Below are 18,018 nucleotides of genomic sequence, written 5' to 3'. Positions count from 1 at the left end.
GTTGCGCCCGTCATGACGTCAAAGGAGTACACCCTTCGGCCGCGCGGGTTGTCGGAAGCATTGCGAACGATAGCACGGTTGCCTTTGCGGCAATTTAGCTTGCAGTTTAATTTTCGCACATGACTGGAAGTTTGTTTTATAATTTCCCGTGCTGTTGGTTCAATTATCTTGGAGCTTAAATTTGCTTTACATGACAGAGAACCCCAAAGCAGTGACTGTGACGTCGACTAGTGGGTTCCATCAAAATATTTTTGAATTAGGCAACCAGCATAGGGGGATTTTATACCTTATGTTAATATTAGGTACTGCCTTAACTGTTTCTTATTATACACAAAACCATTTATGCCGAATATTAATGGGCGTTTTATAAACAACCTACCAGCGAAAAGCACGTACGTGCACTGGGCGAAAAAATAGCGTTCATGCGCTGTAAACGTATATGCGAGGCACATCTTGCCGGTACACGCATAAACCAACAAGCAGACTCTGCTTCCGCATTTAATTTGTTCGTTGTCGCCCACCCCAGCCCCGTTACTCATCCCCGTACACAGATCCACACGCGCGCGCAATTTCGGCAGCGGCGCTACGGCGCCTCCGCAATTGCTAGCTGCACTTCGATGAGTGGCGTCTTACTGCTTTACATGCATTTATTCTGAAAACACTGCAGCATAATAGTGCCTGCTCAGCATTATTGGCTGTAGTAGGGCTTGATTTTCGCGTGTGCGTTGCGCATTCTGCTACAATATTACGGCCACCTCGTTATAATTACCAGACCAGTCGGACAAGGCAGTTACGTTGTAGTTACGTTACTTTAGGTAACAATCACCAAACGTTTGTGATAATGAATCGTTGGCCTGTTTCAGCATTTCTAGATTTAAGCATTTACCGCGCTAGTCGGTCAGAGGCCGTATATTTACTCTTCACTCCTAATTTTTTTAGTATCATCATTATATATATCACCGACTATCACTGGAGCACACTTGAGGTTCAGTGACAACAAGTGCTTGCCAGGTTATAATATGCAGCCACACGGAATCTTGGGCAAAAAAATTAGGCCCCCGCAGTCAACACAAATTATGGCACGATGGTGGTTCGGAGTGGTGTTTTTTTTTTTTTAATTCCAGACAAACATCACCTTATCGTGACATGTATACTTGCAAAATAAGTAATCTCGTTGTCTTGGTTCTTTTACTTTGTAGGAATACTGTTTACCTCTTAGCCGGTAGAGAACTTCTATCAGGATTGGCCCTTGTTTTAGTTTCACCAAAAAATTGTTTTTTTGAACACTGTCCTGAGCCCATAGGGAAAGAAAACCGACGCATTTAACGAAACAAGTATTTCCTGAACAAATGTGACTTGGTTTCTGGAATGGAACAAAACATCCCCGGCCAAAGTACAGCAGTATTCCCCATCCTTCCTTAATCTAGAATCTAATGTGAACATTCCCTTACAAAAATGGATTTTGAGTTTCAATTCTTTTCCTGTTGAGTTTTAATTGAATCAACAGAAACTTAATTCAAACTCAATTGGCTATTGAGATGTGTCAGTAGAAACTCAAAAGGATTTGTATTGAGAAAACGCAATACAAAATAATTGACACCAGTCTATTGAAACTCTTTGGAGAACCAATTGACAAAACTCATCAGGCTGAAACATACACTTTGAAGGGCTATTTTTTTCAGCGCTGCCCACTGTGTCTGCTGAATTAAGACTACTAGGTTACTTTTATGTTTTTTTATTATACATTGACATTTCTATTGAGTGCAGTCAATAAAAAGTCAACAAGGTTTCAATGGACAAAACTCAACAGAATATCAAATGACTTCGTTTAATTGAAACTCAATAGAGTTTCTACTGACAAAAATCAAGTAAAATTGAGAGTCGAGCTAGTTGGTGCTACGTTGTTTAAATATATACCAGTGTCCTTTTTTGTCCATGTTTTATGGTTCGAGCTTAATTTTCAAAGCTGATAAAACTCCTTAGGCCAGTAGCCTTTACCAGCAGCATCTTCGATTGATTGATTGATTGTAGGGTTTAACGCGCCGACGCAACGCAGACGATGAGGCGCGCCGTAGTGGAGGGCTCCGGATTAATTTTGACCACCTGGGGATCTTTAACGTGCGCCGAAATCTCGCACACACGGGCGTTTTTGCTTTTCGCCTCCATCAGAAAAGCGGCCGCCGCGGCCGGGAATCGAACCCGCGACCTCGTGCTCAGCAGCGCAACGCCTGGCAGCATCTTCGCCCAAATAATAATTATACCTGCTAAGTGGGGAAATCAATTATATTGGACAATTTTTGACTGCATTTCCTCAAATACTGCCGCAACATGCTTTGCACAGAACAATGGAAATAAACATTGACAAAACTCTAGTGACTCATCTCTTCTGGCACGTGACTCCCGCGGAATCGTTTCCTTGCTATAGCAGCGCATTTTCTTCTTTATACCTTAGCACGCATTGACATAATGAGTGAGCAATCTCCACTACTGCTGCTAAGCTTCCGCTTTAGCGGCAGTGGACATATTCGAAGTCAGTCTTCCGGGAAAGTTGGAGCGGAATCATGAAGCATGCATATCTCGCCGGGAAAAAACAGAAAGGCGGGGGGGGGGGGGGGGGGGGGGGGGGGGGGAGGCTACACATCTCGGGTCCCAGTTCTGGGGACAAAAAAAAGTCGTCACTCCCCCTACCTCTTTTCACACATACAATGCTGTGATACCTTGTGTTCCGGGAAGGTAGGTGGGGAGGAGGTACATTTAAAACGCGATTCAATCTGCTACATCTACAAAAGGCATATGTGACATCGCATCCTAGTGCGATGATTCAGTGTTTTTCTGTGGAGGCACGATACTAACAGCGCTGTTTTGCAGAAATGAATACTTATCTCACAAACCCAAACGCACAAGAATATTCCAGTGACGAAATTGTGCCTATAAACACTCAGAAAAAAAAACAGCAAAACTTTGGTGTAAATCCCTAAACTTCGAAAAAAGAACAATTAAATTTTTGTACACAGCGAACTTTTAAAACAAGCGAACGCAGGCTTGGCCTCATCGTCGTTCACTCGTGAACTTCATTACTCCAGTTATCACTCGCGCACCCCGCCGTGGTCTGAGCCCAAGGACGCGAGTTCTATTCCCCGTCATACATAACTTTCCTTGAGGATACCGTGAACTGTCTATGATAACAACAGTAGAACAGCAATGTGGAATGCAGAGAATTCCACAAGGAGCAAACGCGCATCTACGCTCTATTAAAACAGGTGAAAACAGTTCTTTCACTGCAAAAGAACTCCGTACGCCAGTCCAAGGCGCCGCCGCTCACACGAACTGAACGAACGAACAAACGAAGAAAACAATGAAGAAAGACAAACTGAAGCGCTGATTAGCAACTCATCTTTACTGCACAGGGTCACAAAAAGAAAGAACGAGCCTGACACTGCTTCACGCCACTACAAAAAAAAAAAAGAGAGAAACCGAACAAATTAGTGGGCTGGCGTGCCGCTTGTTACACTCCGAACCGCTGTCTCGCTAACGATGTCAACACGTCCGCGGACTACGTTTCTCAAACACAAGCGCCTAGCAAATATCTTGCGCCCGCAAGCAGATCAAGAACTTTGAAGCTGTTTTCAAAGATTGGACTTTCCAGAATTCTTCCGTCCTCTCTCCTGCTGCAGTTCGCCGAAGCGGGCGCCCGGACACAAAAGACGTGCCATCCACCTCCACACCCGGCGATAACCAGTTCTTTTGGTTCCTCTGGCACCCTCCCACGCTAAGCTGAAGTGACCGCGCTGTCACGAATGTCTAGTACGCGGCGTTGCCACTGCCGCCAGTGGCGCTGACAGCCAACATTGCGACCTCGGCGGAGTTCGGTTATCTGCAATATAATATTATTACTGCTGCTAGAGGGGTTGGTAATAATTCTATAAAAGATTATTGTAAATATTAACATAGGACTCACAAGCCGCCGTAGGTTTTTTTGATATCTCGTGTCAATGTTTTCACGCTCAGTTTTCACAAGAATGCGTAGCTGTGGCATAGCCATCGCAAACCGACTTGAAACCAAGCCAATGTCGCTTGGTCGCAATCCCGGATGTGCGGGGTCCGGCGTGGTGCGGTCGTGCGGTCGTTCTCGCTGTTCTGTGCAAATTTATAGCTTTCCTCGTGTTGTTGGCGATTTATGTGCCGTGTGCGAATCTTTTCAACCAGCATCGAAGGTCAGACATTGCAGTGCAGCTGGCGATACATCGAATTTATTGAAGGAAAAGCCATCGTATGCGCTCTTCTACCGCCGGTGAACATCCTTTGTGTGTCGTGTTGTGTTTGTGCGCTGTAATCGTACGGTGAAGAAGCTTGCGAAGTGAGGTGTTACCATCCCTGTTAGCCACGCTTTGGAATCCGTCAATTTCACCACGCTGGGAGCCCCGCTGGGAGCGACGTTGTTATAAGGTAAGTTCATTCTTTCCGAGCGCTCTTGTGCAGTGCGCGTCAGGCTTGTCAAGGGCAAGCGAGCACGCGGCTTCGGAGCATGCTGGCGACATCTGCTGATAGCTGCTGGGTTAGAGATAGCTTGCCATTGCGCGTGCGTGGATCTCGGACAGGCCCTGGCCGGTCGTCGTTCAGCTTTGGCCTCTAAAATTTGGAGACACCACCACCCGCAACGGGTGCTTCTTTTCTTCGTGCCAGCCGTGAGCGGTGACGCCGGAGATCAGTGCGTTATTTGACGCGGTGCATTATCACCCCAGGGACTTACGTAATCGCACAACAGGTTCGACCGAAATCCCTGCAGTGAATTCTTGTTGCGTGCTTTCCGTTTGGTGCGCTTGAGATGCAGAAGATTGGCGCTCGTTGCTTTATGCGATTACGTAACTGCCTGCGATAAACGCGTCAAACGGCGCGTCTATCTGGCCTGTCACCGCTCATGGCTGGCACTGGGGAAGACCAGTGCCCCTCGTGGGTGGTGGCGTCTGCAAATAACAGTGGCCCATGCGAAATGACGACCGGCCCGACCCTGTCCGAGATCCGCGCACGCGCAATGGCAAGCTATCTCTAACCCAGCAGTTATCAGCAGATGTCGCCAGCACGCTCCGGAGCCGTGCGCTCGCTTGCCCTAGACAAGCCTGACGCACACTGTACATTTCATCATGACAAATGTTGTGCAGACCTTCCTGAATGGCGATACTCACGACTTGGTTATTTGTCGGTATATGAACAGTGTTTTTATTCCCGCCGTCTCCAGATCGACCTAAAGGGTATGATTTCACTTCAGCCTTGCAAAAATACTGTACGTAAGTGTAACAAATTGAAGGGGGAGGCTATTGTACCGGCACACAACATTTTGACATCAATCAGTGTTTTATTGTCTTCCGCGCTGCTGTATTGCTTTCGCGTGTTCTATATTTGTATGTATCTTAAGCTAAAAATCTAACAAAACCTTTGAAGGCAATTGACGAATGAATAAAATCCCAGATGCAGTGCCGCTACAGAACGGAGCAGCAGCCATGAATTACCTAGTACGAAGTGTCATAAAAAAAGAAAGAACACCATGATGAATATAAATAAAATGTTTGACGAACGAAGTTAACGAAAATGAAAAAAAAAAAATGAAAGAGGTTGAATCGAACAAGTGCCTGTCGGATCAATAACAAACGCACGAATACTGTGCCATGCAAGCACACCTGACAGCGCTAGGCTGAGAGGCAGATCTACCAGTCACAAACAATAGTGTGTTCAACCAGTTAGGAGACATGGCGGTAAAATATACTTGCAAGCTAAAGTGCTGGCAGCCAGCAATATATTTGCGTATTAATTTGAACGATTGCTTGGAGAAAGAGCGTTCCCTGAGTGCAGAGCAGTGACAAATGTGGCCTAAACCGTATTTCATCCCAGCTAAAAAAATAATGCCCAAGAATATAACAAATTCATTGATTGCTTTTGGAAAATAGAGACTATGTATCCGCAGAAGGTAGGGTTTAAACCCAAAACATCTTTACACAAGTCTGATGTGTTACCTCGGCACCCTAAAGGCAAGCAGACACTTTGGCTTTAAAACCAATGCAGAAAAAAACCTGCTGCGTTAGTAGTAGTTGGAAACAGACTGCACACTGTTGTCATATATTAGTCTTTTACCACTAAGTGCCAATTCTCTCCATGTATCTTTCCGTGAATTTCTCATTTGCCAATTTTTGTCACAGGTGCTAGGCAGCTTGCGCTAGAACATGCACAGGCGTCAAACTTTCAAACTGATGAATACCAGTTTTGACTTAAGCACTTGCTCGACTTGCTAGCGTAAATTGAAATTTGCCATTGCTTCTAATGACAACCTGCTGACTGCCTTTCTCGGAGCAGTTTTGAATAAGTTGGGCTGAATGTGGTGTGAGTAATAGCAAAATCACTGAATAACATTTTGGCTGAATGTGGCATCAGACGTACCACTGACTGATGCTACACCGGCATTGCGCGAGGGCTTAGTCAATCTGTTTTGACAGATGTTCAGCCTCTAGGAATTACCCAAATGATTGGTCGGCATGGTATCACTATACTGTTTTAGTGCTGCTAGTGTATAGAAAATCTCGCCAAGCAAAGGGATACAAGCTTTTAAATTATTTCTCATTTACAGAAACTGATGTTTTTCCCCTCACCAAACAAAACTGTTTCGTGTTCTCCTTGTGTGTAAACTGGCATTAGACGGCCTTGTTATACTGGTATACCCCTCTGGCATTGTTATGATGAAGGCAAAAATGTGGATATACCCATGTCTCATATGATCCCTTTAAGCTGCTGCTTAGTGCTACTTGTTTGGTAAACGTACTGCAAGGCACACACCATACTTCAGCGTTACAAGAGTGTAAAAGACTGCGAAATTCAAGTTATGTATTTTTCCTGTCACGTTCTTTTTGCCACGTTTTTTTTCCATCACGGTTCATGTATTTTTTTCCACTAGTCGGTAAGCACAAAGTATTATGTGCTCATCCATTCATAAAGCCATTTGCGATGATTGCCTGATGTAGTAACTTTAGATTACAGTACCATCTGATCCTAGTTTTTTTTAATCAAGGCTTGTTTTGTAAACAAGTTCATGCAAGTTGACAATTTTCTAATTTTGTTTTATGAGATTTCAAGCATTAAAATTTCAAAAAACAAAATCCACAGGTTGACAGGTATGCTTTTGCACAGGTTTGGGGTTTCTCCTGTCAGGTAGTGGCTCTACCAGTCTTTATAGGCCTATTTGGATTTCTTTTGGGCCTGAAAGATGTGGAAGACACGATTACGGACCCATGCGGGTGATTTTTTGGCTCCCTGCCGCCTTGAAACATAGTCGTTCCTGTAGATTTCAGGCGCCTTAATGCGGAAGGCATTCAACTAAAGGCATTCCACTCCCTACCAATTGTAGAATTAATTGATGCGGCTAGCTTGGCTTACGGCATTAAAATCTGAGGAAAGCTTATACATTTGTTGAACTGCTATCTCCCTGCTTTCCAAACATACAAGCCAGGTAACTTTTAAAATAGCCAGGTACTTAAACCAGCATGCTTAATGAGAAGGGATGCAATCATCATTTCGTACTTGACTGGTGGAAACAAACAAGTCTGTTTCTTGTATTTTGCAGGCTACACAGTCAAGTAGGCAAGTGGACCCTGCGAGGCTCCAGCCCTCCCGTGATGCTTTCGTGAGCAATAAAGCAAGCTTTGCCATGCAACACCTCACTATTTCGCCTGCTCATTGGACACCTTGACGACAGTTTTTAGAATGTTTTTGCAATATTGAAGCAGACTTAGTATATATTTAGTACAGTTAACTGAACTTTACTATGCAATTGTTGAAATAACTTGACAAAAAACTAACAGGAAATCAAACGGGCTGTCTTGAATATGCTCAGTAGGTTTTCATTTGACATTTCTCAACAGGAGAATGAATAGAAAGTCAACACAGACTCAACTGGAACTCAACAGACTTTTCTCAATAGACTTTCAATTGACACGTCACAACAGGAACTCAACAGGAAAAGTGTATTGAGACTCAACAGAAAGTCAATTGAAAATCAACAGACATGTTGACTATAGTCAATAGACTTTCAATTGAAACTCAGCGTTGAGTTTCAATTGAAACGCGGCGGCCAATTTTCAACGAGAACTCAATACAAAATTTCTATTCAAAGTCAATTGACTGTCAACACAATGTACTGAGTGAAGTCAATTGACTTTCAATTCAATCTCAATAACCATTTTTGTAAGGGTTCACGTCCGTCGCACCAAAAAAAAAAAAAAAACGCATTGGAGCGGTTTACAAAGTATTTAACGTAGTGTTGTATATTCTCTGTCATCAAGCACAGCCACCTCGGCTGTCGCTTCCGTATGTTATCAAGCATCCCGGCGTGGCACTATTCTGCTTAGGAATACGGCATGATAAGGTATGCCTCGTTTGGCGTTCGTGCATACTTTTTGAACACGAAAATTGTACAAATGAGTGCTTTCAACCACAACAACAACAAGTATAATTCACAAGGAAACACGGCGAAAAGAGCATGGCCGAGGCGGCCGATCCGGCCGGAAGTCCAGGTATGACGTTTTTCAGGCGGTTTTCGCCCGCGCTCTTCGGTCTTCCGGCATCGCGCGGCGAGATGGGGGCGGGGCATCGGGCCACTTTTGTTTGCTCATTGCGCCGCTTCTATTGCATGTATTGCGAAAATATTTCGTACACATGAACTATTCAATGTGTACTTGCTGCTAGTCAACTTTTCTTTTAATTCTAAAACCGCTTCACCTCCCCTTTAAGCTTTCTAACTAGCAGTGGCATCCCCCCCCCCCCCCACGCCCTTTTCAAGAGAAAAAGGCAAAAAAAGAAACGTGTACCGGTCAAAGCTTTTTCTAATTACCCGAGGAGTCGTGCTGTTTACACGGCATAGAATTGCGCGACACGCGCGACGGCGGGGCACTCCGTGCAGCCCGGCTGGAGCGCCATGGCGGGGCAGGGCGGGGCGCCGTCAGCGGTGACGCCCGTCACGTAGCCGGCTTCAATCATTCAGGCTGTTCGTGCCGACTCAGCGAGAGCGCAAAACCCCTGACATCATTATCAACGGAGCAGCTCGAGGCGGCAACAGCGGCCACTAGCCCCGAGCCAGCCGAGCCGAGCTAGCTGTCCTCTCTTCACAGCGCCTGCGTTGCCGCACGGCAGCTGGGGGCGGCAGGCCTCAACAAAGCTGGCAAGCAACAAGTTCGTCCGCTTTCTAGCTTCTCCCCATGTTTTCAGGAAAAGAAAAAAAAATAAACAAAAGAATCGGCGAAGACACCCGCGCATACTTGAATTAGGGAGTGCCGTACCTCCAGAAGAAATGGGAGAAAAAAGCAAAAAAAAAAAAAAAGCGGACACAGCTTCGCGCTCAAATTGTCCTCTTTGAAAGTTGGAAGGAGAAACTCTCGGGGAAAAGCGGCGAGGAAAGGCAGGAATGAAGAAGACGAAATGTTGGGGGGGGGCGAGACTGGCGCCCATAACGCAATTTCCTGCCTAATGGTCTACAAAGTGCGCCACTATTTCCGTCCACACGGCGCTGAAAAAAGTTTCGGCCTGCAGAAAGGCCCTTCAGTAAACAGGCTAAAGGCAAGAGGCGTCTGACAACCAGCACTCCGATGTTCCTCGCTGAGAAAAAAGAAGCAACAAAAGAAGGCCTAATGAGTAGAAAAGTTTCACGAGATGTGAATTCAAAATAAAACACCGCGTTAACCCTTCCTTGCGCTTCCCAGTGTGAGCGCCCCTTCCTGCCCAGTTATCTAGCTGAGTTTACTCTTGCTGAGTCTATGATGTCGCCCAACACGCAATATACAAACAAACAGGCCACGTTTCGAACACTTAAGCTGACAAAGCGGCAGCATTTCCCCTCAATGTAGTGTTGCAACAAGTTTGTAGCGCTCCCTTTTGAAAATACACAACTTTTGAAAACGACACCACTTTGGGGAAGGAAGAAAGCGTTTTTTTTTTCTTTTCATTTGAAGCGCTTTACGGGCTCGCCTTGTCGTCGTAGCTCGCTGTAACGCTCTTCGATGTCAAGCGCGTGCCGGAATTAGGCGGCGCAGAGACATTACGGACCCAAATAGAGACCAACGGCGTAGCCGCCGTCACGGTGTCCCACACAAGCTTCAAAAACCAAGCAGTTTACACAGTCACAACGGCTCTAAACTCGTGAACCGCTGGTACCTGTCATACATCTTCCCGTTGTTTAGCGCAAAGAAAAGTGTAGGTACATTCGAGGCAAAATATACGTAATTAAAGGGACACTGAAGTGAATTTGTCAAGCTCCCGTTTTTGCTTGCACTGCGTAGACTGGCTCAAATTAGCACACTTTTCATCGTTTATCCGGTTGACTAATCGGTAATTATTTTACAAAGCGCGAAAGAAGAAAAACTACCATGCGCGGTTTGCGGCGGCCGCACCAACTAAGCTGTGACGTTGGGAGGAGGGGGCACCGTGATTGGACGATGCCCAAGGTTAGCAATCAAACAAGTTTCGGTTTCGGTTCTGTAAAACAACATGTTTGACGTCCGATGGCATCGTTGGATGGGCATTCTCAATATCACAGTAATCGTAGTACCGCGCTTCTGCCATGTTGTCGGCTGTAAAATGCATAAGATAAGTCTCCCAGGACGGCTTGGAATCGTAGCAATCACTAGCCGAGGCCTACGCAGTAGATGAACGCCCTCCGCGTCCCCGCAGACGCTCAAATGCATGCACTTTTCCCCCATATTTGGAGCTTGCCTCACTCATGCCTGTATCGTAAAAAGCGTGTTCCCACCAGTCCAAGGGTCTGTTGATTCTGGCCTGTGCCCACTGCCCGCAAGCAGTCGGTGCTTATGGCAACAGCACGCCAACGAGAACTCGCTAGCGCGCCAGTGCCAGCCTGCGCGAGTTCTGTGGACTAGTTCGTAGAGCAATGAACGTTGCGGCCCAAAAAAAGGTGAACCCAATATACAAAACATCGGCGAAAAAAAAAAAAAGCACGAACTCGCGGGGATTCGAACTTGTGACTGGCAAAACACATACCTAGCGCTCCAGACAACTAGGCTACGAGCGGGCGATGCCGAACACGGAAATATAAGCTATATAATGTTTAACCAGTTTACAGTTTTATTTAGTTTTAGCATTTCAAGGAGCTTAGGTGACTATTTGTTGTATTGCGCTCGTGCAGTAAGCGTCCCCCGAGTTTCCACAATAGTTCACGTCTAGCAATTGCATTTCGTAGACGGAAAAGCGTTCGCAGATGCGTAGTCGTGCTGCTGACCGCTGTGCTTGTTCGCCCAGCGCAAAAAAGTGCTTCCCGCACCGTAGTTTTACGCTGTACGGTAAAAATATCAGTTGATTTTATTTCCTTAGTACCTATATTGACTTCGCTGACTCTTCTCCCCCTTCAAGAGGCCTTATATTTTCCTACTGGCGTACCAGTCAGCGAAGCGTCGCATGTGCGCTTGTGCGCTTGAGCAGCGCTTGTGTGAAGCGACCTTGACTTGGAGCTAGATACAGTGTACAAACTAACGAAGTAAAGAAAGGCACATTCTTCCATTCCCAAACGTGTTGTTGCTTAGTTTCAACTGATCGAGCGAATTGCGACGACCCGTCGGCGGCCGGCGGACTAAACGCTGGGCCGACTGACTCGGTCGCGGAAGGTCGGCGAGCCGTGCAGTAGCGCAGCCAATTGCCAGCTCCTCTCCTGCTGACGTCACACGAAAACGCCACAGAAAATGGGCGAGCGTAAAGAGAGGAGGATATAATTTTCGAATTGATTTTTCTACTAAATAAATTCGCGTAAACGCGCTCAGAGTGGTCGAAACAACGACTAGGGACTCCGGACTACAATTTGCGCTCGTAATCCCGCATTGTTTACAAATCACTTCAGTGTCCCTTTAATCCCGCAACGCCCATGTTCATTTCGTTAAGGAACGCTCATTGGGTTGGTTTTTACGATAGTACGCGGAAAAAAGTAGCCGTGGAAGAAAAAAAAATGGCGCATTCCAAGCTGCGCAGTAAGGCGCCGGCACGTGCAGAATGAAAAGCAAGCGCAGAAAGAACAAAACTCCCGCTCGCGCTGTTTCATCCAGGGGGCTCGCAAACACTGCGAAGGAGGGAAATTTGAAATGCGTTCGACAAACCTGCGTTCAATTCATCAGGACAGGAGTAAGACAGGGCGGCGAAGAGCGTGATATGTGGTAGCAGTGAGCAGATAACGGCGCCACAGCCCATTATGGCGAATCACTGCTCTGCACTTCCGACAGCTTTCACGTTGAGTGTAACGGCTTTAATTTTTTTGTTTTTTGTTTGTTTAGTGCTCGCTAAATGGCGTGGACGCAAACGATGATGTTATACGCTTTCTCTATTTGTGCTGCTGATTTTCAACACTTGCAGATACAAACTACGCCCCTTAAGCGAGCTGGCGCCATTTAAGTGAATCGCCCGACCACCAGAATTTTGCCGACAGGTTCCGGCCCCGCTGTTTGCCGACAACTCCCGGTCAGGTCGTTTCACTACGCGTATCTCGAACTGAATCAAACCGAATCACGCGTAAAGCGTGAGCGATTATTTCTCGCGCGTTAAGAGAATTCACGAGCGCTGAGGTTTTAAACGCTCCGCCGAGAAATTGCGGCTTCTTCTGGCACATCTTGCTATGTTGATCCGGAAGAAAACTGGTCAATAAGATTAGAAAATTTCCGTCTGCTTCAAGAGCAAACGCCGAAAATCAATTCGGAACAGGCACTGCTGCTTCTGCTGCGTGCTCAGCAACCCCAACCAACAACAGCGAAAAATCTCAATTCACAAATAGCAGAAAATGTCTTTAGGCGACGCAATAACGATGCATCATAGCCTGAATAAATTCGATGACCACTTTGGCATTATGTAAATCATAAAGTTGTCCCCTATTACTATAATGGTCTACTAATTTTCTCGTGGAATTTTCTGGAACTGAATCCCTCTTCAAATCCTCCCGAATGCGCTTCTGTCCATCGTTCCTTTGACGCATTAAATAGGAGCGAGGTGGCTTCCCACTGACCCTTATGAAATAAATCAAGATCACGCTCATTATTCCGCATATTCACTACACTGATGAGTTGACGCTCCCTCGACCACTCAAAGGTGGTCATAACAATGCTGATAATGATGCGTCATAGTGCGCCCACAGTTCTTCTCTTCGAGCCAGTCACGCATTGTACAATAAGTACAGTAATATGAAACCGGCTTCGTCAGGAATGTCTTTCTTTCTTTCTTTCTTTCTTTCTTTCTTTCTTTCTTTCTTTCTTTTTTTAATTTCTTTCTTTCTTTCATCAGCATATTTGTGTCCCCTTCGAGACTAAGGCCTCGTCCTGGGGAGCGCATTTACCAGCACCACAATCAAGATTCACAACAAACTTGACCAGCAGCGTGACCCTATTCTACCTTCTTCAATGCTTTCTGATCTGAGCTGGTACGCGTCAGCCGGAAAGCGTATCGAGCTGCATGGGAACACGGCGTACGGACATTATGACTCCCGTAGTGCATACGCGCAGGCAAAATGACAGCCGTAGCCAGGCATACATACAATTCTGTGATGAGACGAACACTCTCAAGAACACGCGGTGCTTTCTGCGCACAAAACAGGTTCGCACTTACTTAAACGTGGAAATCCGTCACTTCCTTTTTTTTTTTTTTTTCATTCACCCAAAACGTCATTCAAAAAGTGGCAACAATTCCTGGGATGCACACAAAGGGACGAATAGCGTGCCTACTGCTGAACCAGAGCGGACTTCTATATTGTGAAAGAAGATGCGTTGTATACACATCCTCCTTAAGTCACCCGAACCACACTTTACTAGCGGGGAAAAAAGAAAGAACGGAAGCTGTCAGCCGAATAAAACATCGCCAACTGAGGCAATAGAAGTTATTTGCGATGAGCACCATAAGAGCACCATACGACTGATTGCGATACTATTATACCACTGAAAAATGTGACAAGTTCGTCAGTTACACTCAACTAACCGGGGTTAATTAAAATACACTTATCGGAAATAAATCTCGGAAGCTAACTGCGATGTCCAGTTGGGCTTTTTCCGGCCCTGCGCTAACCCGATTCTTGTTTCCGTGAAGGGGAGCGATTTTGTCAGCAAAGGAAGAGCTAAACTGCGAGCCTTCAACGGAACTTCTGCGTTGTCTCCCTTGACAAGACCTTCCAAGACAAGAAAATAAAAAGAGAGCTAGGGCCGGTCCCATTGCAGGGCCCTTTTTCCTTGTCGTGTGACATGTACATCGTCTCCCTTTTCCAAGCCATCAAACTATAAAGGGCGAATACCCGCGTTTCTCTCAGACATCGTCACTTGGGAAACAAAACAAAGTAAGCGTACTTCCGGGAGTGCGGAGGGTTGATTCTGATCATTTATTTATTTAGAGTAGCTTCAGGGCCTAACGACGGTACAAAAACGACTAAGAGTGCTGTAATGAGGGCGCACATTACAATGAACAATATTAGAAAACTGTCTGTAGCACGGTGTCTTGAATTTGTAAGATTCCCAAACGGGAGCACTCGTTGGAAGAGCTGAATCCAACAGGAGGTGAATATTTCCGTATCAAACGATCTAACTGCTCAGAAAAGAGCGCTTGTGAGTATTCGTTCCGACTTTATGCGCCTATTATCCACGGTGGTCATTATCATCGCGCCGCCGAACTGGTCACATGCATCTTTGTTCCGGCGCCGCGAACTATCATCATCAGTGTGTTAGGTTCGCTTGAGCAGGCGGGATGCTTCTCGCAGAATAAACGCCGTATAACAAGCCTCCGTCCCTGGCACCTCGCGCCGTCTCATCTCAATCGATCGCCATTCTGCACAAGGCTGACATAACACCGAAAAACGATACCCCTATTTGTGCGAAAATAAAAATCAACGAACAAGTTTTGGACAGTCCTACGAGCTGGTACCTGTAACCCCGAAGACAAAAACAACAAAGTAACGCACACACGCACGCACGCACACGCGCACACACACACACACACACACACACACACACACACACACACACACACACACGCACGCACGCACACACACACACACACACACACACACACACACACACACACACACACACACACACGCACGCACGCACGCACGCGCGCGCACACGCACACGCACGCATGCGCACGGACACACACACGCTCACACACGCACGCACGCACACGCAAAATCAAAGCAAACGTACAAGGAAGAAAAGTCGGCTGCACTGCGCGGAAAGACCGGCGTCATTCGGAAGTCCCTGGGCCTGAATTCACCAGCGCTACGGCGCCTGTAAAGGGTGCACCGCCGCAGTACCAGGTGCTCGGCGGGAAAACCGACAGATGCAAGAGTTTAGAAAACTACGGGCGGTTGTTGCGCAAAAGCACTACCTGATGCCCATCATGCTTCAAAGATAGATCTGTGCTTTTAAGTGAGCCCAGCAACCATCGCTTCAACAAAGATAAACTTTATCCCTGGACACGTTATCTTACCTTCTCAAGTAAACCGAATTGCTAACTCCAACACATTCCAAGTTCAAGTAAGATGGGGCAATTCTCGGTATGACGAGAAAAAAAAACGTCGCAAAACCCCAGGCGAGCGAACTTGTATCCTAAATGCTGAGAGGAATGCAATTTACCTCGAGGAAGCTGCGTCACAAGAAACGGTCAGGTTTATAGAATAAGGTCACATTACGTAAAAAATCCAGCGGCCGAGATGAGGTTTCGAAATTCAAATCCAGTCTCCAGCAGCTGCTCCGTTCGATCAGGCGTTGCAAGACATTAAAAAGTTATACGTAGAGCAGCCGTTACACGAGACGGAGCTTGTTCAAGAGTTTAAAGAACTACCCGATTCCAGAGCACCAACGTTTCGGGCATTTTTTGAGATCATAAACCAATTCGCACCCAAAAGCAGTCTCATAAATACTTCGAACACGGTGTACGACATGTGTTGTAAAATTGTGCGCTTACATATGCTTTATAGATGCCACGAAGGAACATGTCGGTGCAAAGGACGGAGCTTACGCAGCCGCTTGAACTTCACAAATGTAACAAAATACGAGTACTTCATTTTTGATGTCTGATTCACCTTTGTCACGTCAAATACACAGCGTCTTCTTTTCTTTTTTTTAAAACTCGAAACGTAACTTTCGAGTGGCAGCCAAAGTTGATTTATTTAGATTTTGCTCGCGACTGTTCGTAGCGCTTGTCCCTCGGCTCCTCCTCGATAAAGAAAAAATCCACGCGTTATTGTGTCACTTTTGATTTTCCTAAATACGACACAAAAATAACGGCGCTAGATGCATGTGTACACATCACTGCGTGAAAAATGCTGCAATGCGCCACAAAGGTGAGGGGCCGAAGTTGCAGGGAGATTTTATACTGAATGCAGCTTCGTTCTTGAATCGACAGACACAAAAAAAACTGGCAGGCATATTTCACGCAACGTATCACACGGCCTCTAAGCTAAACAAGCTACCCCACCCCCCTGGAAAAAAGAAAAAAGCTCTTCCCGTTCCCACTTGCACGTAATACTCTCAAACTGAATTTGAATGTGGCCAAGAAAGGGAATAAAAGTGTATGCGTAATGAGCCATTTATACAAAGGATTCCTGCACTAGTGGAGGATCTGCGATCCATAATTAAATGCCACAGACAGACACAGCAAAAACCACTGGCTTCCTTCGATCGAAAACAAACTTGCCCCCAACAAAAGAGACGACGAAGATGTCCGGACGGGAGCATGTTCGGCTAGTATATGCTGTTTCTACATCTCAGAGCATCCTGCTAACTCACTATTAAGCTGCCCTCCTTCTGAAACTTCTGTTCGCTGAAAAATGAACACAATAAAGGACGTGGCCTTAATTAGACAACCTCAACGGCTCCGCTCAATGCTCCGCGCACAACACTCATCGTTGAAAGCCGCCGAAGGCCTCCTTTCGCGGGATGCAGGGCCCTCGGGAGCGTGATGAATACTCAACGGATCCCCGGGCGGCTTTGCAACTAAAAACCCAGACACAGCAAGATACTGCTAGCGCCTCCTCCTGCAATACACCGAGTCCATTAGCATGCCGGAATAAAACAGATACTTCAGACTCGTGAAGCTCACTTCCGCGTGTGCGGCATTACAACTCATTGAACAAACGAACAAAGCCCACAAGCGAACAAAATGAAGTTCACATTTATTGCCCCGAGCATTTTCACTTGTTTCGTTCGTGTAGATCGGTTCGCCATGTGTAATAAATAGCTCGTGCGCAGCACGACGGGCCGCCAAGTCCTAACGAGGGGGCAACAAACAACGATTCGTAAAGGCTACTCGAAGCCGAGATGCATCACCGCGAAGTGTCCCAGGTTGTAAATAAGCTTGTGTACTTTGCGCTGCGACGGATATATCGACAGCGTAGAAGAAGCCTCGGAAACCGGGTGCGCCCGGCATGAGAAGCGCCAAACGAGCCGAAAAAGCCCTTCACGAACGAGAACACGGCGCAAATCCTGTGCCCCAAATATGTAACGGACGCAAATGGCTCTGTTCGATCCTGTCTCCGAAAGCCCTCATTTCGTCTTTCAGAGCCAGCCATCCGGCCGTCTATACAAGATGCCGCGGGGAAGTAGGCTCATATTCTACCCGACATCCTTTACGAGCTCGTTTTAGTGCGACTTCCACATCCACCCTCAAAACAAAGAAGAAGAAGAAGAAGAAAAAAAAAATTAACTCAAAGGCTAGGTTCGCATCGAAGACGTGAACACAAACTAAAAAATAAAATAATAAATAAGCACGGAGGCGGAGCGGAGCTCATAACATTTACCCTTCGGAGCTGCCGGCAACGCTTCCATCTCTTCGGCGGCTTCGCAATGAACGTCGAGCGAGCACGTCGCGCTGTGGAAGAGGTGGTGGCACTTAGCGGATAGAAGAAGCCGTTCCACTCAAAGCTTTCTATCGGCCCGAGCTGAAGTAAGAGAGGCACGCTCGCCTCCCTCTCTTCGAGCCTTGTAGCTGAGTGCTTCATCGAAGGGGCCTCATTCG

General features: G+C 46.4%; 1 protein-coding gene and 1 long non-coding RNA gene across 3 annotated transcripts in view; one reads left to right on the top strand and one right to left on the bottom strand.

Moving 5' to 3' along the window:
• Positions 1–18,018, bottom strand: part of LOC144169292 (disks large 1 tumor suppressor protein-like) — a 247,364-nt gene that overhangs the window by 49,591 nt on the left and 179,755 nt on the right. The window lies entirely within an intron of this gene.
• Positions 4,064–7,703, top strand: LOC144169294 (uncharacterized). Its single transcript, XR_013322417.1, has 2 exons — positions 4,064–4,446; positions 7,607–7,703. It is a non-coding gene; the product is annotated as an uncharacterized LOC144169294 (long non-coding RNA).

The sequence above is a fragment of the Haemaphysalis longicornis genome, unplaced genomic scaffold, assembly GCF_048455015.1.
Source record: "Haemaphysalis longicornis isolate Haplotype H1 unplaced genomic scaffold, Haemaphysalis longicornis Haplotype H1 scaffold_2, whole genome shotgun sequence".
Lineage (NCBI taxonomy): Eukaryota > Metazoa > Arthropoda > Arachnida > Ixodida > Ixodidae > Haemaphysalis > Haemaphysalis longicornis.
Note: the sequence above shows the minus strand (reverse complement) of the source record. Positions and strands in the feature narration are given on the sequence as shown.